We start from the raw sequence: 21,853 nt of genomic DNA, 5'->3' as shown, positions 1-21,853 counted from the left end.
AAGGCCCTTCCTGATAGGGCCCCTCTTCCCTACCTCCCTGACCTCATGTCCTATAACCTATGCACCCTCTGCTCCCCACTCCCTCCAGCTACCCTGGCCTCATTGCCATTCCTGGAAAACACCAGGCACAGTCCCACCTCAGGGCCTTTGCACTGACTGTTTCCTCTGCCTGACATGCTCTTCCTCCATTATCCTCATGGCCTGTTTCCTCACCTCCTTAGTCTCCTTCCCAGCAAGGCCATCCCCAGCCACCCTACTGCAATCACAACAGCCCCTCCCTCATTCCCATTTCCTGCTCTTCCCTGCTCTGCAGCTGTTGCCATCACCTGCATTGTGGCCTATGCCATGTGCTTTGTTCATTGTCTAGTTCCCCTCATTCAAATAGAAGCTCTAAGCAGGCAGGGACTTTTCATCTCTTTAATTCCCTGCTCCAAACCCAGAACTTGCTTGGCACATAGAGGCACATGGTAAATATTTGTTGAGGGAATGAATGAATGGACGCATTTACTCTGGCTCCTTTAGGCCCTTGCTCTTTGTCAGGTGCCCTCCCGCAGGCTCAAATCTACCTTCCCCTGAGCAAGCTGACCCTACCTTCCTTCCTCTGTCTCTCTCTGCCAGACTGCTTGTCACCGACCTCGCTTTGTTCAATGCACCCACACTGTGACCATTGCTGTACTCCTGCTGCTGCCGCCTGCAGGCCCTGACAGCCCATGTGCCTCATCCCACTGCTGCCCTTACCTCATGCTCCTGCTCCTGCCCAGTGCTTAGGTCTCCACCCCAGGTGGCTCCTGTGTATCCCCTCCCCACTTTCCTTTGTGCCCCTCCTATGGCTCAGACCTCCTACTGGCCTGAAGGTGTTCTCTGCCTCCTGTCTCTGGGTGCTCTCTCCCTTTAGAGGCCTCCTCCATCAATCTTCTCAACCCAAAATCAATGTGGAAAAGCCAAGAGCTGAATGCATGGATTATAAAGAAAAAAGGCAATAAAAGAGGAGAAAAAGAATATAGAGCATCCCAGGTCATCAGCTTCTTTCCAGCTCAGCCTCTCCCTGCTATTCCCATCTCTGCTGGTGCCCAGCCATTGCCCTGGGTGCTCAAGCTGAAGACAGGGAGCATCTTTGGTGCCTCCCTTCCATGCCCTTGCGAGGTCCTGCTGTATCACCTCTTCTGGAGCTTTTTGACCATCTTCCCTGGTCTATTCTCATGCCATTGCCCCACTTTAGGCCTTCCTTATTCTTCTCCTGGGAGATTGCAAAAACTATTCAGCAAGGCCCTCTGCAGCCAACGTGAGCCTTCTGAAGCCAAATTGGATCCAATTACCCTGTATCAGTGAGGGTCTAGCCAAGAAAACACAAACCACTCTAGGTATTTAAACACAGGGAATTTAATCCAGACAACTGCCTTCACAGAAGCTGGAGCTGCCGAAAAGTCCAGTGGGTCACCGTGAGGTAATGCAGAGGTTAGCAACCCAGAGATTAGTAACAGCCAGAAGCTGTTGGGATCCCTGGGGCTAGAGGGATAAAGAGTGAGGGAGTGTTATGGGAACCTGGAAGCAGAGTCAACTAATAGGAGCTGGAACCACAGAGAAGATGTGGGCAAAGTAACTGCTGCTGGACATGCTGCCCAAAGCAAAGAGAGTGGGTAGAAATACCCTGGTTTCTCCCTCATCCTGCCCTCCAACCTCCCCCTGGTATTTCCCATTGGCCGAACTGAGATAGAGGCCGGTTGCAAAGTAGCCTGGGAAACATCATTCCCTGCCATGCCAAGCAGAGCAAGAGGAAGGCAGGGAATGGATCTGTGAGGAGACAGACAAATGACTCTACACACTCCCTGGAAAAGAAGCCTTCTACAGTTCTCCTCTTTACACTGAATAAGTAGCTCCAAACATCTCAGTCTGTCCACTTTGCTGGCCTTATCTGCTATCATCCCTGCACATTTACAGTGACTGCGGTTGATGTTGGGACCCCTGCTGCTGGCATCCGCCATCCTTTTTCCCTCAGTGTCCTCTGCCCAGAAGGTGTTGCCTTCCAGCCATGCCTGTGCAACCTCACGCAGACTTGAATGCTCAGGTAAAGTGCCACCTCTTCCATGAAGCCTTCCTGCCCATCACTTCCAGCCCTGAACACACACACACACAAGTGTTCTCGTTTTAATTTCCCAGCACTTTCTGTGTTTATGCCTTGCCTCGTTTCTCCCAGTATTATAGTTATTAATGGGCTTGTCTCAGCTCCCCCATTAGACTGCAGGATTCCTTAAAGGCTTGTTCAAAATGAAGCCTCCACAGCTCCCAACACACAGAGCCCTGCACCTAGGAAGGGCGCACCACATATTAGTTTAATGAATGAACAAATAAGAAGCCAGCAACACCTCAGCAGGTAGCGATGCCTAGTCAATGCGGGTGAATTAATTCAGATTTTTTGGCAATCCGTGCTTTGGGGGCCATGACAAGGCTGGGGAGCAGCAAGCTGGGAAGTCGTTCAGAGCGGGGAGCAGATGTCCACATTCTGCCTTGTTATTACTTCAGCTTATTGTTCCAGGTTTTTTCTTTTAGAGAGAAAAGAATCCGCCCATGTTTTCATGTTGTTCTCATTCAAATACACCCACAGGCTTTGAAACGAACCCACTGGTGAAGTGCAAGGAGGGAGAGGGAGGCGGGTTTGTTTCTTCATCACGGTTTGGTGTAGCAGCTCGTGGGCTGGGACTCCCTGGGGCTCCAGCGCGGAAGGCGAGGAGGGCCTGTGCCAGTCTGGGAGCTGGTGACGGTGGCCAGCACCGCCTTGGGTAAATGCTCCAGGTTGGCGGCCGGGGAGACTTGGGCGCTGAAGCATTGAAAACATGTCTGTGAATTCATGTTTGCAGGAAGCATTTTTCAAGTGCTTAGCTTTTCCAGAATGAGAGGCCCTCAGGGAGTTGCAGATCGTGAGATGGGATTCAGGTGCAAAACTGGACACAGGGCAGAGGTAGCTAGGACTTGGGTCCCCTGTTGTAGGCTGTTCATTAATTTATCCATACATTTAATGAATGTGAATTGAAGATTCACCAGTGTGAGCAGCCTTTTGGAGCTAATCTAAGCCCTGCATTTGGAAAATGAAGGTTCAGAAAGGTTAAGTGACTTGCTTAAAGTCACACAGCCAGTTACCAGCAATGTAAGTAAGATTTGGACCTTGGTCTCCTGCCTCCCAGTCTGGTGCTCCCAGGGCTTGTGGGGGCTGCCAAGAGGAGTCCAGTTCACCCCTGCATCCAGAGATGTTCTAGTCCTGTAGACACTGGGATTAATGGTCACACTTGGAGTAGTTTTCATGGGTGGGGACTTTTCATGGGTGGAGACTACCTCTCGCACCTGACTGTAGCACTGGGAGGGACAGCTTTATCTGGCACACTTGGTGTCCCTCAGGGGGTCCTTCCAGAGGGTGAAGAAATGTGTCTCCCTCTGGGCAGAACTGGTCAGACCCCTCATACCTGAACCTGCCACAGTGCCCTGGCCATCTGCAGCACGTATCTCTGACCTGGGTTGCTTCACAGACTGCATTCTGTGCTCCATGTTTATAAAGCCGCGTCAGCTTGGGGTGTGGACAGGAATGACCTGCACTGTCCAAACAAACCATGAGCTTCTGGCAGCTGGCCTGCCAGGGTGCGTGTGATGTCCTCTGGCCCAGCAAGGTGGGCCAGGTTGGAACTCCTGGCTTTGCTCATTTTGAGAGCTCTGCAGTGTAAATGCAAGTCTGTGCCCTTCGGGTCACCAGAGGAAGCGGAGGCCAGCTCTAATCTAAGAGGTCAAGGCGTGTGAGGCCCCAGGACATTGCTGCCAGTTCCCACCACATCCCCAAGCTATCCTTCTCTTTCTTTTTCTCATATCTCTTAATCACCAAGGGACAAAGAGCAGACCTGGTGGCAAAAAATACCAAGCAGATTTTACCTATGAGAAACCATGGGAACAGGCCCATTTTAGTAAAATGCAGGCCCGCTTGCTTCTTTTAGGGATGGTCTCCCTAAATAACGCAACTTGGATTTCTCATTCTCGATGACTGTTTGAAAAATTTGAAAAAAATCAGGCTTAACTCTGTCATTTTAAGCAGCTTTTCAAGTGACACAGGCCTTATACTATTTTTAGGTCAAACGCCCTGCAAAAGTTGACATTTGAAGGTTTGGCTATGTGTGAAAACATCCAGTGGGAAACGTGTGATTTCTCTCTTTTTTTTTTTCCAGAAACAATAAACAGGAGTGGCTTTAAGTTTATTTGTGCTCCTCCTTACCCCTCTTGTATTTGCATCCTCAGGGTTTATTGGTGTAATTCTTCAGGCACACACTCAACATGGCAGATGTCACCTGAAGGCCGCCCTTTGGAGATGCAGTCCCTACAAATAAAAGCAGGTCGTTAGACTAGAACCGTCTTTGTTCCCTTAACTACGGCGGTTTCTCCCTCCGCACAGAGCACGCTCTATATAAAGCCATAACCATTCAGAGTCACACGCAGACTATATAAAGGCGCTGCAGAGAGATGAAAGATGTTTTTAACCCCTTCCTCTCGGGCGTCGGTGACAGCTGTAACCGCCCAGCTCCAGAACGCGCGAAGTTCCGCTCTGGGTTGATGTGGGTGGCGGGGGTGCGGGGGTGGGGTGGGGGGCGTGAGTGAAGAGGCGGGGTGGGAGTAGTCCCCCGCCTCAAGCCTGGCCTCCCCCTTCCTGCCTCTGTTTAGAGCTGCTGGGGATCCCCCAGGCATGGTGTGACAAAAAAGAGGGAAGCTGTGATGATACTAGGCAGGACTCAGACCAGGGCGGCAGGAGGAGCAGCCACTCGTTGGGGGCTTTCGTCTGTGATTGAAGACGGGGGGCCCCTGCACTCTGCCGTCTCTGCAGGGGTGCTGGGGCGCCAGAAACCACAGGGTCCAGGTGGCAGTGCTTCCCGGAGGATCAGTTGTATTTGAGTTTTAGTGATCGTCAATGCTGCTTTTATATTAAAACCAGCACAGGGCTGGCTGGCCGATGGAACAGAACACGGATGGATATGAATGTCAAAGCTGAACAGGAAACTCCGGAGAATGCCCAGTTTGCTGAGGTGCCACTTTGAGCTCTAACTTGAGCCCCTCAGGAAACTGTGAGTGCCCTTTGGTGACAATATTTAAGAAGTCCTGCCATAAATAATATGCTAAATGCAATGTAGAAATGGTTTAGTGCAAGGGACATGGCTGGGGTTCAAGGCCTGGCTCTGCTACTTATAGCTGTGAGATTTTGGGCGGGTTGCTCAATGTCTCTGAGCCTCAGTTTCTTCCTTTATAAAATGAGACGGATACTAGCTCCTTCCTTATAGGACCAGGCCTGCCTTCTCTTGGGAGCTTCAGGGACTCATGTGCCCCCACTCTGTGAGGCTTCATCCCCATGTGGGCTGCCTGTGGCATAGAAACCATTCAGTCTGATGCCAGCCTCTGGCAGGAGCCACAGTAGCCACCAGGGAGTTTAGTAGCCTTTGTCCTGTGAGAGCACAGCTGGGCACGGGGAGCAGGGAGGACACCTAGATGGGCAGTGCAAAAAAGCAGTTACAGCATGCCCTGGGTTATTCCACATCCAAGGCATGGTAGTACCAATGCCTCAGGTTCCCCAAACCCCAGCCATGGCCTACACCCCGGCAGTGCCCTGCTCTCCCCAAGTTTTTGGCATGACCTATATATCCACTTCTGAGACAAGCCATATGTGATGCTGAAACCTGCTTTCATGGATAATGTGACCCAGGCGCACTGAGAGAGGGCTCGGGGGGCCCAGCTGGGCAGGTGCAAGATGGGGAGGGAGCGGATGCTGGTGCTCTGGAATACACAGCCACACATTCATTGACACTCTTCCCCTCAGGAGTGGAGGCCAGCTGCCATGTGGAAAGGACACTCAGGTGGCTTATGGAGAGCCCCACACGAGGAGGATCGAGGCCTCCTGCCAACAGCCATGTGAGTGAGCCACCTTGGAAGTGGATCTTCCAGGCCCTGGTCGGGCCTTCAGGCAGATGACTGCAGCCCTGGCTGATGCCTCGAGCATAGCATTATGAGAGATGTTGGATCAGAACCACCAAGCCTACCTACTCCCAAATTCCTGACCCACAGAAACACTGAGGCAATAAATGTGCGTTGTTACAAGCCACTGAGTTTTGAGATGATTTGCTATGTAGTAATAGATAACTTTATACAGATACCTCTCCTTGTTCTTCAAAATGTTATTTAACAGGTTCTAAGATTTCATGGATATTTTTCTTCCTGGCTTATGAGGCTTATGAGGATGTTGGAAGCTGGAAAAAGATGTGTGGTTTTGGAGTAGGGCAGTCATGCTGAGTGTTTTCCATTGGTTAAGTCATCGAATCATCTCTGCCATCCTGTGGGAAAGTATTATTAGTCCCATTTTATAGATGAAACACTGAAGCTCAAAGAATTTAAGACCTCTGCTCAAGATTACACAAGAAGCTTGGTTGCTGGGGCACCAAATCTGTGTTTCTTCATCAATAACAAGCTAGCTTCTGCTTGGGAATAAAGCAGCTAGGCCAAGGTCTTAGCCTTGCTTCTGACTAATTGATAGCCTTCGGCAAGGTGCTACCCTGTGGGGGTCTTTTTTCTCTGTGAAATGGCCCATGTCCCATTCCTTGTAGCAGGTGGCCCACTCTCCTGTAGCAACAGAAATGGAACATGTGTTCCTGGCCTGGCCAATCAGAGTGTCCTATTCCCCTCACCACAGTGATTAGTTAAGGAATGGGCACGTGATTTTCTAGCCAGGCCAATGAAAATCTTCTTGAGGGTGTAGCTGCCAGAGACACTGGGCAGGGCTGCTCTTCGTTTCTGCTGGGGTGGCTAGGATGGGAAGCTGTTCATCTGGTGCCACTGGGATTGGCAGGACTGTCTGTCTACAGAGTCAGAGTGAGCCAAGTCATGAAAGAAGGCAGAGCTCTGGATCCATGTGACCCCTGGATCTAGCTATGCCTGAAGCCATTCCTTTCCTTGGACTTCCCAGTTACAAGAGTCAGTAAATTCCCATTTTTTTTTTGGTCTTAGCTAATTTGACTTGGGTTTGTGTTGTTTGCAGTGGGCAAAGTTGGGAGCTGCTTTTAGCATCTCAGAGCAGTAGAGCATAGCTCCTCTATATGGTGACTAAATGCAGCAGGTGCTGATGGTGCCCTGCTGGCCCATGCTGACGGTCATGGCAGACTGTTTCCTTACAGGCCAGTGGCTTCCTGCATGTCTCTGCCTGAGGTGTTCTCTGGCTTTAGGACCCTGCTTGGTGTATGTGTGTGTGTGTGCACATGCATGGGTGGGGAGGGGAAGGCAGTTCTAAAATGCCAGGGAATTAATGCCTCAGTAATGCCCCTCTTCCAATGAGGGATGGAAGAGAATGGATACATAACCCTGGCTCCCTTGCCCCTTGAGAAGACAATTTAGAGGTGTCTTCTACACAATCTCTCTGAGGGTTCCCAGAAGGACTGCTTCCCAGTCTCCCACAGCTGGAACCTGCTTAGTAAAGCACCCTTCACTGGCTGTCCTCCCAGCCCTGTCTTTCTCACTCCTTATTCCTGGGGTCACCTCCTAGATGAATTATCTATACCCAAATCCTTGCCTCAGGCTCTGCTTTGGGGAAAAAAATCTAAAACCATGACATCAATCTATGGAATTTTGATTTTCTGGAGTTGACAGATGTGGAGATACTTGTCATAACTGGCAAGACTGAAATTGCAACGTTCCCAGCTTTGGCAATTTTGTGAGTTAAATAGTCCCCATATTGCACATATGAGGACTGCGTAAAGTCTGGGTATGAGGGATTAGGCAGCAGGGCAGGAATCGAATCGGAGTGGGAGGTCCCTGGCTCTATGGGATCGCAGCAGCCATTTTGAAATGGAAGTTGATGGGACAAATGGGGTTGGAGCATTCAGGAAATTCGGGGTTGCCTCAGTTTGGCACATTGTGGGGTACCCGTATTGTCCCCTGCACCCCGGGTCCAGAAGTGTCTTGGGACAGATGGAGTTGGGAGCACTTCAGATCACAGTGAGATGGGTTTGCTTTCCAGCCGCTGGTCTTGTTTGCATTTCCCCTCTGCCTTTGTTCTTTCTCTTTCTGTCCTTTCCCTGCTCCCGTTTATTTATGTTTAAACATGTCCTGTGTCGCCACCTCAGCCGAGTGGCTGGAGAGTCGACGACAGCATGGTTTCCCCTGCATCCTCCTCTGCAAGGCCTTTGGCCCCTCAGCTCCATGACCATTTTCCCTGGTCTCCAGGAAGATGGGTCTGGATGTCAGAATACTTGGCTGGCTCGGTTCTGCCTTGTGGCTGCTTTCTTCTCTCCCAGCAGGCCTGCCCCACCCCCCACTGCTCTTTCTGGTCACTTCCGCAGTGGCATCTGGGCCACAGACATTGTTTTCCCCTAATTGCATTTCAGCCCAGGAGAGCCACGCTAATAGAGGGACTGCAGGAGAGAGGCCTGGCAGAGCTTGGCAAAGTGACTGCCGCTTCTGCATAGGACTCTGATAAAAACAGACATTAAAAGGTTCACTTCGGGTACCAACATGCCCTTCCCTTCAGAGCGGATCCCTCTCCTTTTTGTATTATTTTTTCTTTCCCTTGAGGTATAAAATAGATATAGTAAAGAGTGTTCAGGCATTAAGTGTGCAGTTTGATGGATTTTTACACATGTCAACACCATGCCACCACCACCCAGATCAAGATATAGAACTTCCCCATTGCTCCAGAAGGTTCTGTAATGCCCCTCCAAGTTGGTTCCCCCTCACTCCCCACCCAGAGGCAACAACTATCCTGACCTTTATCCCTGTACATTGGTTGCCTGCTTTTTAACTCTAAAATGGAATCATCCAGCATGTGTCTGGCTTCTTTTGCCCAACATCGTGTCTATGAGCATGAGCCGTGCTGTGTGTAGCAACGGTCCTCTTTCCGTTTTTTGGCTGATGCTTTGTTTTATTTGATTCCTTACCACGGAAGGGACTGAAAGCTGAGACCCTGCAGGGGTAAAAATCCGGCAGCTTGTAGATCCAGTTTTGCACACACCTGTAGCCTGGGTGGTGGCATTCCCTGTGGGCTCCCAACTGCAGGACGTTGTGTGCCGATTCTGCCAGAGCCTGGCTCAGGAGGCAGATGCAACCTCAGACATCGGGTTCCCCGTTGATTCCAGGCTGCTGGGCCAGTAACCTCAGGTTGGAAACCTCACTGACTGATTCTTTGGGATGTGAGAGGAAACTGGAGAGGTCCCAGATCTGGGGTGGGACTTAGGAATAATAAATTGTGATTTGCACACAGTGGTGTCATAAGAGAAGCATCACTTTAGCACAGTTCAGCCCTCTCCTCTCCTTCCTGGATTCGTGTGGTAGCTCCTGACCAGCTGCCCCTGCATGGTCTCCCCTCCTCTTCTGGTTCATCAGCTCACTCTGGGCAGTCCAGCTCCCAGGGCCTGCTCTTATCCTGCTACTCCTTTGCTCACAAACCTTTAGTGGCTCCCCACTGCCTGCACAAGTCAGCACTGCTCTCCTGACATTTTATTAAGAAGCTCCAAAAACGGAGCCAGCTGAGCCCCCTTCCTATTCTGCTACTACTCTGGGACAGATGCTGCCTCCCTTTTTGAGCAGCTGGGACTCTGAGCCAAGGCTACGTCAGCTAGTGTGGCCTCATTCTCTCCCTGCCCCTTTGGCCCATACATCTTAGGAGACAGTCCTTTCGAGTCCACTTCCCCAGGGAGGTTACTGGCTGGCCCAACTCATAGGCTATAGCCTTGGTTCCCAGAGTCATTTCATGGACCAAGATGCCTGCTCTAGCTCCATCCTTCATAACTGCATTCCAGCCAGTAAGAAGGAAGGAAGGACAGGAGAAGGGCATGCCACCTCCCTTTAAGGTTAGTTATAATAGGAATCATAGCAGCAAACACTTCTGCCTCATTTACTGTGTGCCAGCCACTATTCCAAACACAGTTAGTTTTCATATAACTCTATGAAGCCTCACTTCACAAATGAGGAAATGAAGACACAGAGAGGTGATGTAACTTGTGCAAGGTCACATGGCCAGGGAGTGACTGAACCAAGACTTGAACTTAAGCAGTCTCATTCCAGCATCTGGGTTCACAAGCCCTGTTTTTGTGCTTCATCCTTCCCAGTCTCTGTACACCTTCCTTTCTCTTACAACCCATTGGCCAGAACTTAGGCAAATGGCCATACCTACCATCAAGGGAGGCTGCAAAATATAGTCTTTGTTCCAGGTAGTCATCTATGCAGGAAACGTTTGGGAGTTTGAGTGCTGAGGAAGAGGGGAGACCTGAGCTTGGGGGCTGGCAAGAAGTCACTGACCCGGGTGGTTATTGCCATTCACTGCATGGCTCTATTATGTGACTTGTTAATTCAGTTAGACTGCAAGCTTCTTGCTTCCCATGGAAGTTTTTCATGGGGGCCCTGAGTGGGAAATGGCCTCCTTGTCTTTCTGTTGACTTTAAATCCAGAGCAGCTCCTTCCAGGATCCAGAATTACCCATGCAATGATTATTCCACAATAAGTCAACCGACATTCTGCATTTTGAAGTGAAAGTTTCCATGCACAGAGTGTCAGTAGGATGCATACGGTGCAGTTGACTACCCTCTCCATTTTGAAACTGTCTTTTGACTTGGCTTCCAGGACACCATGATCTGGATTTTTCTTGGGCCCTCTGGGGCCCCTCTCAGTCTCTTTGCAGGCTGTCCTCCCTTCATGTGTTGGCTGCCTCAGGGCTCAGTCCTGGACCCTCTGCTTCTCCACTGGCCTCTCTCCCTGGATGATACCATTGCCTCTGGTAGCTTTTTCAATGCTGTACATATGCTGATAACTTGAAACCAGACCTCTTTCCAGAGGTCCAGATGTCCACAACCCACCTGCCCCCTGGCATCCCATGGAGCAGTTTCACTGGTACCTCAAACCCAGTGTGCCCAAAGCAGACTGCCTGATCCACCCCCAACTCTGAGCCCAATCTGTGCTCCTCCAGCATTCCTGTCTTATTTAATGGTGCCTCCTGGAAACTTAGGAGCCATCCTTGATACATGACACTCCATATCCAGCTCTACTCCTGGCCCTGACTGTCTTACCTCCAGCATATCTCCCAAGTCCTGGCCACTGCCTTCCCTCCTTTACCCACCACCTCGCTCTCCTGGATGCTGAGATGCTTTCTACCTGCTTGCCCACATTTCCCCTCCAGTCCCTTCTCAATGTTGCAGCTTGAGGGACATTGCAAGCCGACAAATCTGATCATTACTTTCTGGCTTATGGCTTTTCGATGACTCCCATTCCCAACCCTTGCTGTGGCCCTTAACCTAGAGGCTCTGGTCCTTTCTGCCTCTTCAGTCTCATCTTCAGCCTTATTCTCATTGTTTTTGCTACAGAGCAAACCACCCCAGACTTAGAGGCAAAGAACAGCCACGATTTGTTATGCTCCCAGATTCTTGTCACTGCTCCATGATGCCTCGGGACTGAACTGGAAGTCTGGAAGGTTCGGGGGTTGGTGGCACCATCTGAAGGCTTGTGCACATGTCCAGCACCTGGGATGGGATGACCTGAAGACTAGGACTGCTGACTGGAGCACTTACCCTGGCCTCTCCATGTGGCTTGGGCTTCCTCACAGCAGGGCAGCTTCAGAGTAGTTGACTTTCATTTGCGGCCACCCAGGATCCAGTGTTCCCATGGACGAGGTGCAAAGCTGATTCCTCTTTTCTGACCCAGCCTCCAAAGTCATGTGATGTCACTTCTGCCATATTCTGTTGATGACAAGCCAATCAGAAGCCCACCCAGATTCAAGGGAAGAGGACATAGACTCCACCGCTCCATGGGAAGGATGCCAAGTCACACTGTAGGAAAGCAGACCAGGGAAAGTGCCCTCTGCCATGCAGCCCTCCCGTTTCCTGGGCTCCAGCATGCTGGCCTGTTTTTAGTTCCTCGGAAGCACCAAACTCTTTACCTCCTCAGCTCCCTTGCGCATGCCCTTGATTGCTTCCCCCCAGCCAGCTCCAGCTCAGGGCTTCCATGTCACTGCTGCCCCCAACCTGAAACAGGTCCCTGTTAGATTCTTTCCTAGTTTCTGCTGTGTTCCTCTATTGTCCGTTCGGCAGCTTCGAATGATAGGCACTTCTGTCTGTTGAGGTGTTTAGTGTCTGTCGCCCCCACCCATCAGTGAAGTTCCATTAGTGAGTGTGGGGACCATGGCTGCTTGGCTCACTGCAGTGTGCCCAGAGCAGAGCCTGGGGAGGGGGGACAGGCACACAGAGAAGTCTTTAGAGTTTTCAGGCTGGTTTCAGAGAAGAGCTGTCTACAGGCTAGGGATGGTTATGGAGATCAGTCCACAGTGGCCTATCTCAGAGGGGATGGAGTGGTTTTTGGGGGTGATGGTGGGTGGGGTAAGCTGAGCAGGAGATGGCTACAAGAGAGGCAATTTTGGTGCCAGTCCTGGTCCCTCTCTTAGCGTTGGTCTTACTGACACAAGCTGCCTGCCTTGCCCCCTGCCCCACTCCCCAGCCTCACTGCATATTTGACTCTGTTACTTTGGCCTCCCTGGCACATGATGCCTTTGTATCTATTAGATCTCCTGCTAGGCACCACTCTTCTCATTCTCTAAGTAAAAGCTCCAGATCACCTTATCCAGAACCTTCCCTGACTTTCCTAAGGTTGCCTTAGGCTGTCAGGTTCCTCCATCATCTCCTAACTTTCCCTGCACATCCTCATCATGCGTGGAAGCCACTCTTACCATCAGTATCCTTATTCCACCTCCTCCCCACTCCCCACAGCCTGAGGGCTTGTTGAAGATGAGGCTCTGGCCTATAGATGCCCCATAAGTGCTGGGTGACCGACCACATGGCCTGGTGACACTCAGGCTGTCCCAAGACCCTCATGCTCTGGTGGGGGTGGGACCTGTGTTTTGGAGATGGGCCCTGAGCCCCTTGCAGGCTCCGGGGGTGGGGGCGCTAGGAAAGGGGTGGGGGCTGGGGCCTGGAAACCAAGTTGCTCTTCCAGTTGGGTTGGGTCTCTCCTGCCTCAGTGGGGGCCTTATTAGAATGCCTTCCTCATCCTGACTCCCACCAGAAGCTCTTCATTCCTGCGTAATTACATTAAGCTTTTACGATGGGGATCTGGGCAGCTAGCAGCACTATTTTGCAGGGGAGGACTGCATTCCTGGTATCTGGGTTTACCTCCCCTCTCGGTCCAGGTCCTGGAATGCCCGTGTGTGAACAGGTCCTCCTGCCAAGCCCAGGTCTTGATTTGGGATCCCCGGCAGCATGTGGGGGGCAGGGTGAGGAGCTAGAGCCATGTCTGCAACTTGCTGAATCCTGCAGGTCAGAAAATCTGTGCCACCCTGCAGGACAGAAGCTGGAGGCCTGGGCTGGAAGAGAGCCAGAACCCTTTTTCCAGCTAAGACCTGCTTGCTGGGGCTGACCCAGCCTATAGGAACCTCGTGGGTCCCCCAGTACTGACTGGGGTTCTGTGGGCTTCTTGGCCTGGACATCTCCCTCAGGAGCGCCCCCCTGCACTTTGCTCTCCAGATACTGACTAAGCTGGTTGTCTTCTTCACACTCATAGCTGGTGTGTGTGTGTGTGTTTGTGTGTGCGTGTGTTTGTGTGTGCGTGTATGTATGTGTAGGGTCTTTCTTTCTTTTTAAATAGCTTCTTAAAATATTATTTGTAAGCAATAGTAGTATATAATTAGGACCCAGTCTCACACCCTACACAAAAATAAATACCAGGTGGATTAAAAACTCCAAACATTTCAAAGAACCATAAAAACCAGAGTTGGAATCTCACAGTGGACTATTTAACAGTCTTGGGGTAGGCAGTCTCCCAATACAAACAGCCAGCAATGTCTGAGGAGATGCTCATATGCTCACTTCTAATCAAAGATATGCAGTTCAGAGCAACAGGGGGATGTTCTTTTCACCTGTCACATTAGCAAAAAGTTGACAGAAGGGTGTCAGAGAAGGTGGAAAGAAACAGGCACTTTCATATGCTGTTAGGGGAAATTTAAATCGGGCAGCTCCTTTGGAGAACAATTTGTGTTTATCTATGTACATTTAAATGCAGTCACAGCCTTTGGCCCAGAATTTCTGCTTGTAAGTTCCATTTTTTCAAACCTATGGGAGAGGCAGACATATACCCAGGTATGTCCACAGCATCATTGTTTTATGGAAAACATTTGAGGACAACCTAAGTGACCAACAGAAGGTGATGATTAAATAAATATGGAGCACCTATGCCATGAAATGCTATGAAATATTATATAATCTGTTAAAAAGAATAATATGTTACTGGCATGAACGTTCTCTAAGAAATATGAAGTTAGAAAAGCAAATGGCAAATCCTTGTTTCTGATAAGAGTTCATTTATACACAGAAACCTGTGTGTGTACTTATAAGCACAGTGAGAAAGACTGAGTATATGGCCAGGCTGGAGGTAGTGGGTCCTTATGGAAGAGAGTGACATCAGGAAGGAGAAGGAGAGGAGAGTTTCACCCTTTTTTCCTTGGAATTGGTTGAATTTTTATAACCACACCTTACTTTTTGAATTCAAAGCAAACATTTTTTAGAAAATATAAAAAGCAATGCACACCCCTTGTAAAAGGCTAAAGAAATAGAGAAAAATAACTATAATTGTTATATTTATCGATTCTGTGAGTATATATGTTTGACACTGCTCTAAGATCATGATGCATATAATCTCACTGAATCTTTGCAAAAATGCACCAAGATACATACTATTATGACTCCATTTCACAGATGAGAAAGCTGAGTGATGAGAGAGTAGGTACTTCCTCTAAATCACACAACTAGTCAAAGGGAGCTGGGATAAAGAGACAAATCAAAGTGACCCACAACCTCATTTTACACAGAGGTGACCACTGTTAAGGTCCTACAGTAGTCCCTAACTGTGTGACAGGTGTGTTCACATGCATGCTCAGAAACACGGGAGGACCTTCAGTTGCAGATACGTGCTGGACAGAATCTTGTGCCCTGACAGTCTCTGTCTTCAGCCTTTCCCTCTTGCTTGCTTTGCTCTCATCTGGGACTGTTTCTCTACTTTTGGGTTTTTTTTCCCAGGACACATCTGGAGAGTCTCCTCCTGTCCAGGTCAAGAAACAGAGACTCTCACATAAAAGAGAAGGCCTCTGCATGCCTTGCCTTTCCTGTGGAAGCAGAGGAAATCAGGAAGACCGCCTGGTGACAGTGTCCTTGGAGGGAACTGACTCCTCTAGGTGAGACTTTCTCTGCACATGGGGAGCTAGCAGGTTGGTAGCCTGTGGGACTCAGAGGATAATGTAGCCAAAGACTATTCTGACTTCCCAAATGGCTGCAGGAACCGGGCCTCCATCCGGTTAGCCTGAGTCGAACTCTATAACCAATTTTTAAAAAGGGCTGTGGACAGTGTAAGAGAAAATGTGCTGGCTATAGAAGCCAGCTTTGAGGTGGGTTGGCCAGGAGTCAGCATCTGCAGAGAGCTGCTCCCAGGCGTGCAGAGGAACCCAGCCCTTGTCCTTACCCCACCCCATCCCACCCTTGGCCTGCAGCCCCTTCCACCTTCCATGGTGCTCCCTGCTCATTGTTCAGGAACAAAGGCAGTTCAGATTTGGGAAAAAGAAGGAGGAAAAATAAAGTCAGCTGAACTAATCTTGCTGGTAAGTGAGTGGTTGGCTCTGGCCCCTGAGTCGGGGAGTCATGCAGGGAGGGTGGTGGCAGGGGCCCTAGGGACAGCTTGGCTGGAAGGGAGCGGGGGCAGGGAGGTGCAGCAGGACCCCAACAGTTGGTGATTTATGGTGCCAATAAGCATAACGGCTCAGTCTTGCAGTTTCCCCTCAAGATGTGTCGGCGTGCAGTCCCCTGGAGCATCACCTGTGTGGGAGGCCGCGGAGGCCACACCTTCCTGGGTTCAGGAGTCCCACTCCTCTGAGGAGGGGGCGCCCTCCCTGCTGGGGCCCCAGGGGGAGTCCTACGCTCTCAGTCAGCAAGTCCTGGATGTGGTGCAGTAAGGATGGTGCAGGGAAATGGGCTGGCGATGGGGTGTCTGGCCACCTCTTTGGCACAGAGTGGAGAATGCAGACTGTGGAACTTGTGGAAAATCAGCCAGGGAGTAGAGTTCACTCTGGCAGGTGTCTGCTGCTTTGAGCTTTAGCAAGCCCGCCCCTGGCTGTTCTGGGCTAGGATTCTGGGGAGCCAGAGGTACTAACATTTTTTGCTATGTGCCGGGCACTGGGCTAAATTGTGAACATGTCATTTATGTTCTTTAAATGTCACAATGCCACCCTGAAATCAGTATTATTATTAGCTTCATTTTGCAGAAGAGGAAAGTGAAGCTCGGAAAGCATAGATAACTTACCCAAAGACCACAGCTGGAAGGCAGAAGAACTGAGATTCAAACCTATCTTCAGAACTAGGGAACCCTCGCCGTCTTCAGTGCTTAAGGGATGAGTGCTGAGGGGCAGGCCCAGAGGTCCCCCAAATAGGACATAGGAGCCAGATCTCTAGAAGCCCTCCAAAGTGAGCCTAGACCACTTTCTAACAGCAGACTATAAATTCTGTGAAATCTGGGGTCCACTATGGCCTCTGGATCTTCTGCTGTTAGGCAATCATGCATATGCACCTTGAGGACTGAGTTTTTCTTTCTGGAAGTTCGACTTCTGGACTAACTCCATCTTCCTCATTGGCATCCAGTGCTATTGCTGACTGCAGAGAGAGAGAGAGAAAAAGAGCAACATTGACATATACGCTAGCAGGTGTCAAAGATCTGGCTTCCCACTATAGACTTTGGCCCTGGACACTCTCAGCGGCTGGGGTCACTCAGAGCTCATATTTTCTTTTGGCCACTTGTTGGGCTAAGAGCGAGCAGGCAGATGGTTCTCCCTGCCATGGATGGCCATTCTGCCCCCTGCCCCCACCAGTTGACTCCTGTGTGGCCTAGCCTTCCCTCTGAAGGTGGGCACTGAAAAGAGATGTTTCCCTTTCCTGTAGGAGCCTAATTGCTGGAAACCACATGACTTTAGACCAAGGGAAACACAAAATCAGTCAAAATCGAAATATTGTCTAGAATTCCAATGCCCTTTTACTTCCCTTCTGCTAGTGGCATTTGAGCAGCTTGAGTCTTCTGCATGGGCTTGCTGGGGCAGGCCAAGAGGCTCTCCTGCTGGTGCTGGGCCACTGGCTCCTGGTAGGCTGGAGGAGACCTGGCACAGCTGGCAGGCTGCCTAGCCTTCCGAGAAGGGTATTCCCTGGCCCTGTGGGCCCGTCAGGAATCTCAGCCCACTCTCCCATGGGCCCAGTGAGATCTTCTGTGTGTGGGGGAGTGAGGTCAGGTGCTGCTGACTGGGCATCTCCTTTTCCCCATTTACCTGATGGTCTTTGCACCCTGGGTCCACATGGAGCAAAACCTTGGCAGGATGGCAATGGGGGTTGGGGGGACAGAGATCGCACAGCTACAGGTCTGTGGGAGGGCCTGGTTGAGGACAAGCTGCTAGACACCGTACAGTTTTATCCATTCCTCTTTGGGGAGTTATGAGTTTTCTTCCAGGATTTCTGGACTGTTCATGAGCTGGGCTAGGGGGCAAAAGGAAACACAGCCTGGAATCTCTTCCTCCTGCCCCTGTACACTCCCCACACACCAAGATTGATTTCCTATCAGAGCTCAGTGATTTCCAAATGGTCAATGGCCTCCAGGCTGCTTGGAGGGAGAGAGAGAGCCTGGAAGAGGCCTCCCGCTTCCCAGGTGATGGCTTGGAGGGGGGTGCTCCCCAGGGCCTGGCTGCCACCAACCACCCAGGCCCAGAGAACAGATTTGTTTTTCATTTGGGATTGAGGGGTTTTCAGGCCCCTTTGGCATGACGATTTCCCTGGCCCTTGGTGGACCAGTGCCGTGGGGTGTGACAGATGGAGACAGCTGGCATACGCAAGGCAGGGGACACAGAGCCCCTGGAGGCCCACCAGCGGGCCGGCTGGCAGGCTGGCTGACGGCGTGAGGTCTGGAGTCAGACAGAACTGGGTCCAAACCCTAGCTCCATGATAGGAACTCCAGGGAGTTATTTTCCTTCCCTGATCCCTCATTTCCCGGTCGGTAAATTGGGGATGATAAGAGCTTCCTTCTGGACTTCATGTTGAGTGCTCAATTGGATAACATTTATAAGCAGGTGCTCAGTGATGTAGCCATGATTATTATTCATCAGTGCGTCATCTCCCCTGCCTCGGCAGGCATGCTCTTTCCTCAAGTGCCCACCCCCTTTTTTGGTGTACCAGGTGTTCTCACGCAGCCAGAGGGGCCCTGAGAGGAAGTTACCTGATAAACTCATTCCCACCTGGTGACAAGGCCTGAAGGTGTTAGCCTCAGGAATATTTGCATTTTAGCCCACCTCAGCCTCATGGGATGAATTTATTCATTCAATAAACATTTACTGAGATGCCTGCCATCCTATCCTGAACAGTTATCACCACTCACCCACTATGCACTAGGCATATTCGTTGCCTAACTTCATCTCCATACCAGCGCTAAGAAGAAGATACTAGTATCATTCCCACTTTACAGATGAGTAAAGAGTTCGAAGGGGTTTTGTCACTTGCCCAAGGCCACATAGCTGTGCCTAGGCTCAGCTGCCTCTGGCGTCTGCTCTTCAGGTACAGGCACTGTGCTAGGCCCAGGGGCCGCAAGGAGAACTCAATGGCAATCTCCACTGCAGGGCGTGCCCTGCTCAGGAGTGGGGACAAGCAAAGAAACCAGGTCACCAGAACTCAGTGATGGCAGTCTGCACGGGGTCTTGTAGGGCACACACTAGGGGCACCTGGGGCACTTGGGAGCATTAACCCATGTTGATGCTTCCCTGTGTGGGTGTGAAGCCACAAACAGCATGAGTTTATTCTCCCACCTGCTGAGGGCCCAGTCCACCTGCTGGGATTAGTCCCACCCCAGCCTGGGAGGGCAGCCTCTTCAAAATGTCAAATTACTTCAAGGGCATACATTGGAATCAAGAGATGAAACCTGGTACTGCCCCTAACTTCATATGTATAGGCGAGGCATATAGGAGGAAGTACGTATATGATTGTATGTAAATGTGATATGATATGCATATAGTTGCACACTATAATCAAATGGTACAGTAGGATATCTGTACCTCTACCTATACCCGTATCTATATCTGTATATAAAAACAATAGAGTCATCCTCCTGACTCTATTCCACTTTCTGAAGGCCACCCCTGCTACTAACTTCTAGTGCAAGATCACACATATATATCCTTTTTAAAAAGACAAATGATGGCATCCTATAAATGAACGATAAGATTCCATACGTACTGTTTTTTCACTTTAACACTATGTCTCACAGAGCATTTTGCATCAATACCTAAAGCTGTATTGCATTCTTTTTAATGGCAGCATAAGATTCTATTATGAGGATATGCCAGGCTTTATTTAACCAGTTTCCTATTAATGGATATTCATTCAGGTTGTTTCTGGTCCTTTACAGCTGCAAATAACCGGGCTATGTATATCCCTTTACATAGTTTTTTTTTTTTTTTTCTTTTTCTGGTTTTCATTTTTTTTTTTTTTTTTTTTTTTTACAAGACAACTGTCCTTCATTCAGGTAAGTTGGTATCATTAGACTGTTTTAGTTTTACAAAATGCTGAATAGACATAACATTCAAAAGAAATGCATGACCTTCATTTGATCATGAGTCAATAAAACCAGCTGTTAAAGTCCTGGAGGGGATGATTGGAGAAATTTGACTATGGACTGAAGAGAAATGATATTAAAAATAATTGTTCAAATTCTCAGATGTGCAGAATTGAGAATGTCCTCAGTCTTAGGAGATGTGTGATAAAGCAGCATCATGATATTTGAAATTTAGTTCCAAATATATATATGGTTAATTCTTGAGTCCATGAGTGTTTTTATTATACTATTGTACTATTATTAATACTTTTTTTTTTTTTTTGAGAGGGCATCTCTCATATTTATTGATCAAATGGTTGTTAACAACAATAAAATTCAGTATAGGGGGGTCAATGCTCAATGTACAATCATTAATCCATCTCAAGCCTAATTCTCGTCAGTCTCCAATCTTCTGAAGCATAACAAACAAGCTCTTACATGGTGAACAAATTCTTACAGAGTGAATAAATTCTTACATGGTGAACAGTACAAGGGCATTCATCACAGAAACTTTCGGTTTTGATCATGCAATATGACCTATAAACCATCAGGTCAAATATGAATATTCATTTGATTTTTGTACTTGATTTATATGTTGATCCCACATTTCTCCTATTATTATTATTATTTTTATTTTTAATAAAATGCTGAAGTGGTAGGTAGATGCAAGATAAAGGTAGAAAACATAGTTTAGTGCTGTAAGAAGGCAAATATAGATGATCAGATGATCAGGTGTGTGCCTAAGTATTGGACTAAGTGCCTAAGATGGACTAAGTATTAATCCAGGCTAGACAAGGGCAGCAAGACATCCACGGATGCAGAAGATTTCTCTCAAAGCAGGGGGGGTGAGGTTCTGAGCCTCACCTCTGTTGATCCCCAAATTCTCACCTGATGGCCCCCCTGCGACTGCGCCTGTCTTAGGTTGTTCCTCCCTTGAGGAATCTTACCCGTCTCTGGCTAACCAGTCATCTTCCGGGGCCATACAGGGAAATGACCTTTACATAGTTTTTTACTCACATGTGGTATATCTGTATACCTGTGCTGGAGAAAAGGATATGCATTGCAACATGAAAAATCATTAAGGCATATCTAACTTTGTAAAATCCATGCCTAAAACCTCATCCAAAGAAATGAATCACTAAGGGTGGATTTCTGAGCATTAGCAAGGGCCCCGGTTTCTCTGAGTCAAGTCTGCCTGCTGACCCTGAGAGTGGCCCTCCCCTCTCTCCTGTTCCCAATATTGGGTGCCGAAGAGCAGAGGCAGCTGGGGTACCCTGGCTCCTGAAGCCCTTGGGGGGAGTGGCCCAGTAGCATTCTCTGTGGACAGAAGTTCCCTCTCTAATCAGTTTTCCCACCGCATTTAACTGGCGGCCAAGAGAGACTTTCATAACTCTTGCTATCTTTACAATATGTCGTTCAAATTTAAAACATGCTAAAAGGGAGAAAATATTTATAGAATTTTTCTCTGGAAGGAAAAAAACCCTACTTTTAAGCCTAGCCAATGACATTTCTGGAAACCACAGAGGGAAAACAGCAACAACTCGCAGAAGATAAAATGGACTAATTACACAACAGATCTCTAATTTAAGAAACTAGCTGCATTCTTCTGTTTTTTTTTTCTTTTAAAGATGACAGAGAATAAAAATACTGACTTACCAGCTTATTGAAAAGAAATCCAAGGACTCCTAACCTTTTCTTCTGCAAGATGACGTGTGTCCATGTATGTGTGCACTCGGCGGGCCTGCTGGCCTCAGTGGGGGCTGTAGAGAGGGGTTCCTTTGGTGGGGTGTCTTGGCCTGTGGACTAGTTTCCCATGGGAAGGAACAGGGATCCTGCTGCCTGAGTTATTTAAGTCTTGGAGCCTTCCTCCCTTTTCCAAAGCTCTGGGAGTGCCTCCATGGCCACAGCTGTTGTGGACACTCAGCCCCTGGCCTGGCTGGGGGTGGCCGAGGCAGGCCTGTGTTAACCTGTGATTTGCTCTCTTCTCAACCCAGCCCTTTGAGCTGCCACCAGAACCACAACTGGCCACCTTGAGCTAGTTCCCCAGGTTTCCAGAACAATTCTTCAGCTGCAGGGCAGTCAGCAAAGAGACTAGGGAGCCCCTCCTCACTCCTTCGTTTCTGTGAATTAGAGTCAGAGCGCTTCCACTTGGACCACCAAGGAAATCTTTCCCTGGCTAGAATTTCCAGAAGCCAAAAAGTGACTGCAGCCA

The 21,853-nt window shown here is 49.3% G+C and overlaps 1 long non-coding RNA gene across 2 annotated transcripts; it reads right to left on the bottom strand.

Moving 5' to 3' along the window:
- Positions 1 to 4,243: 4,243 nt before the first annotated feature.
- On the bottom strand, positions 4,244 to 21,436 carry LOC140847327 (uncharacterized). Of its 2 annotated transcripts, none has more exons than XR_012127304.1 (4): positions 21,298 to 21,436; positions 16,327 to 16,673; positions 11,562 to 11,729; positions 4,244 to 4,351 (listed from the first exon to the last, which is right to left on the bottom strand). It is a non-coding gene; the product is annotated as an uncharacterized lncRNA (long non-coding RNA). The 2 variants fall into 2 exon arrangements; XR_012127303.1 differs by having other exon boundaries at positions 16,591 to 16,673.
- Positions 21,437 to 21,853: the final 417 nt, after the last annotated feature.

Source organism: Manis javanica, chromosome X (genome assembly GCF_040802235.1).
Source record: "Manis javanica isolate MJ-LG chromosome X, MJ_LKY, whole genome shotgun sequence".
Taxonomy (NCBI): Eukaryota; Metazoa; Chordata; class Mammalia; order Pholidota; family Manidae; genus Manis; species Manis javanica.
This window is presented reverse-complemented; position numbering and strand designations above follow the sequence as displayed.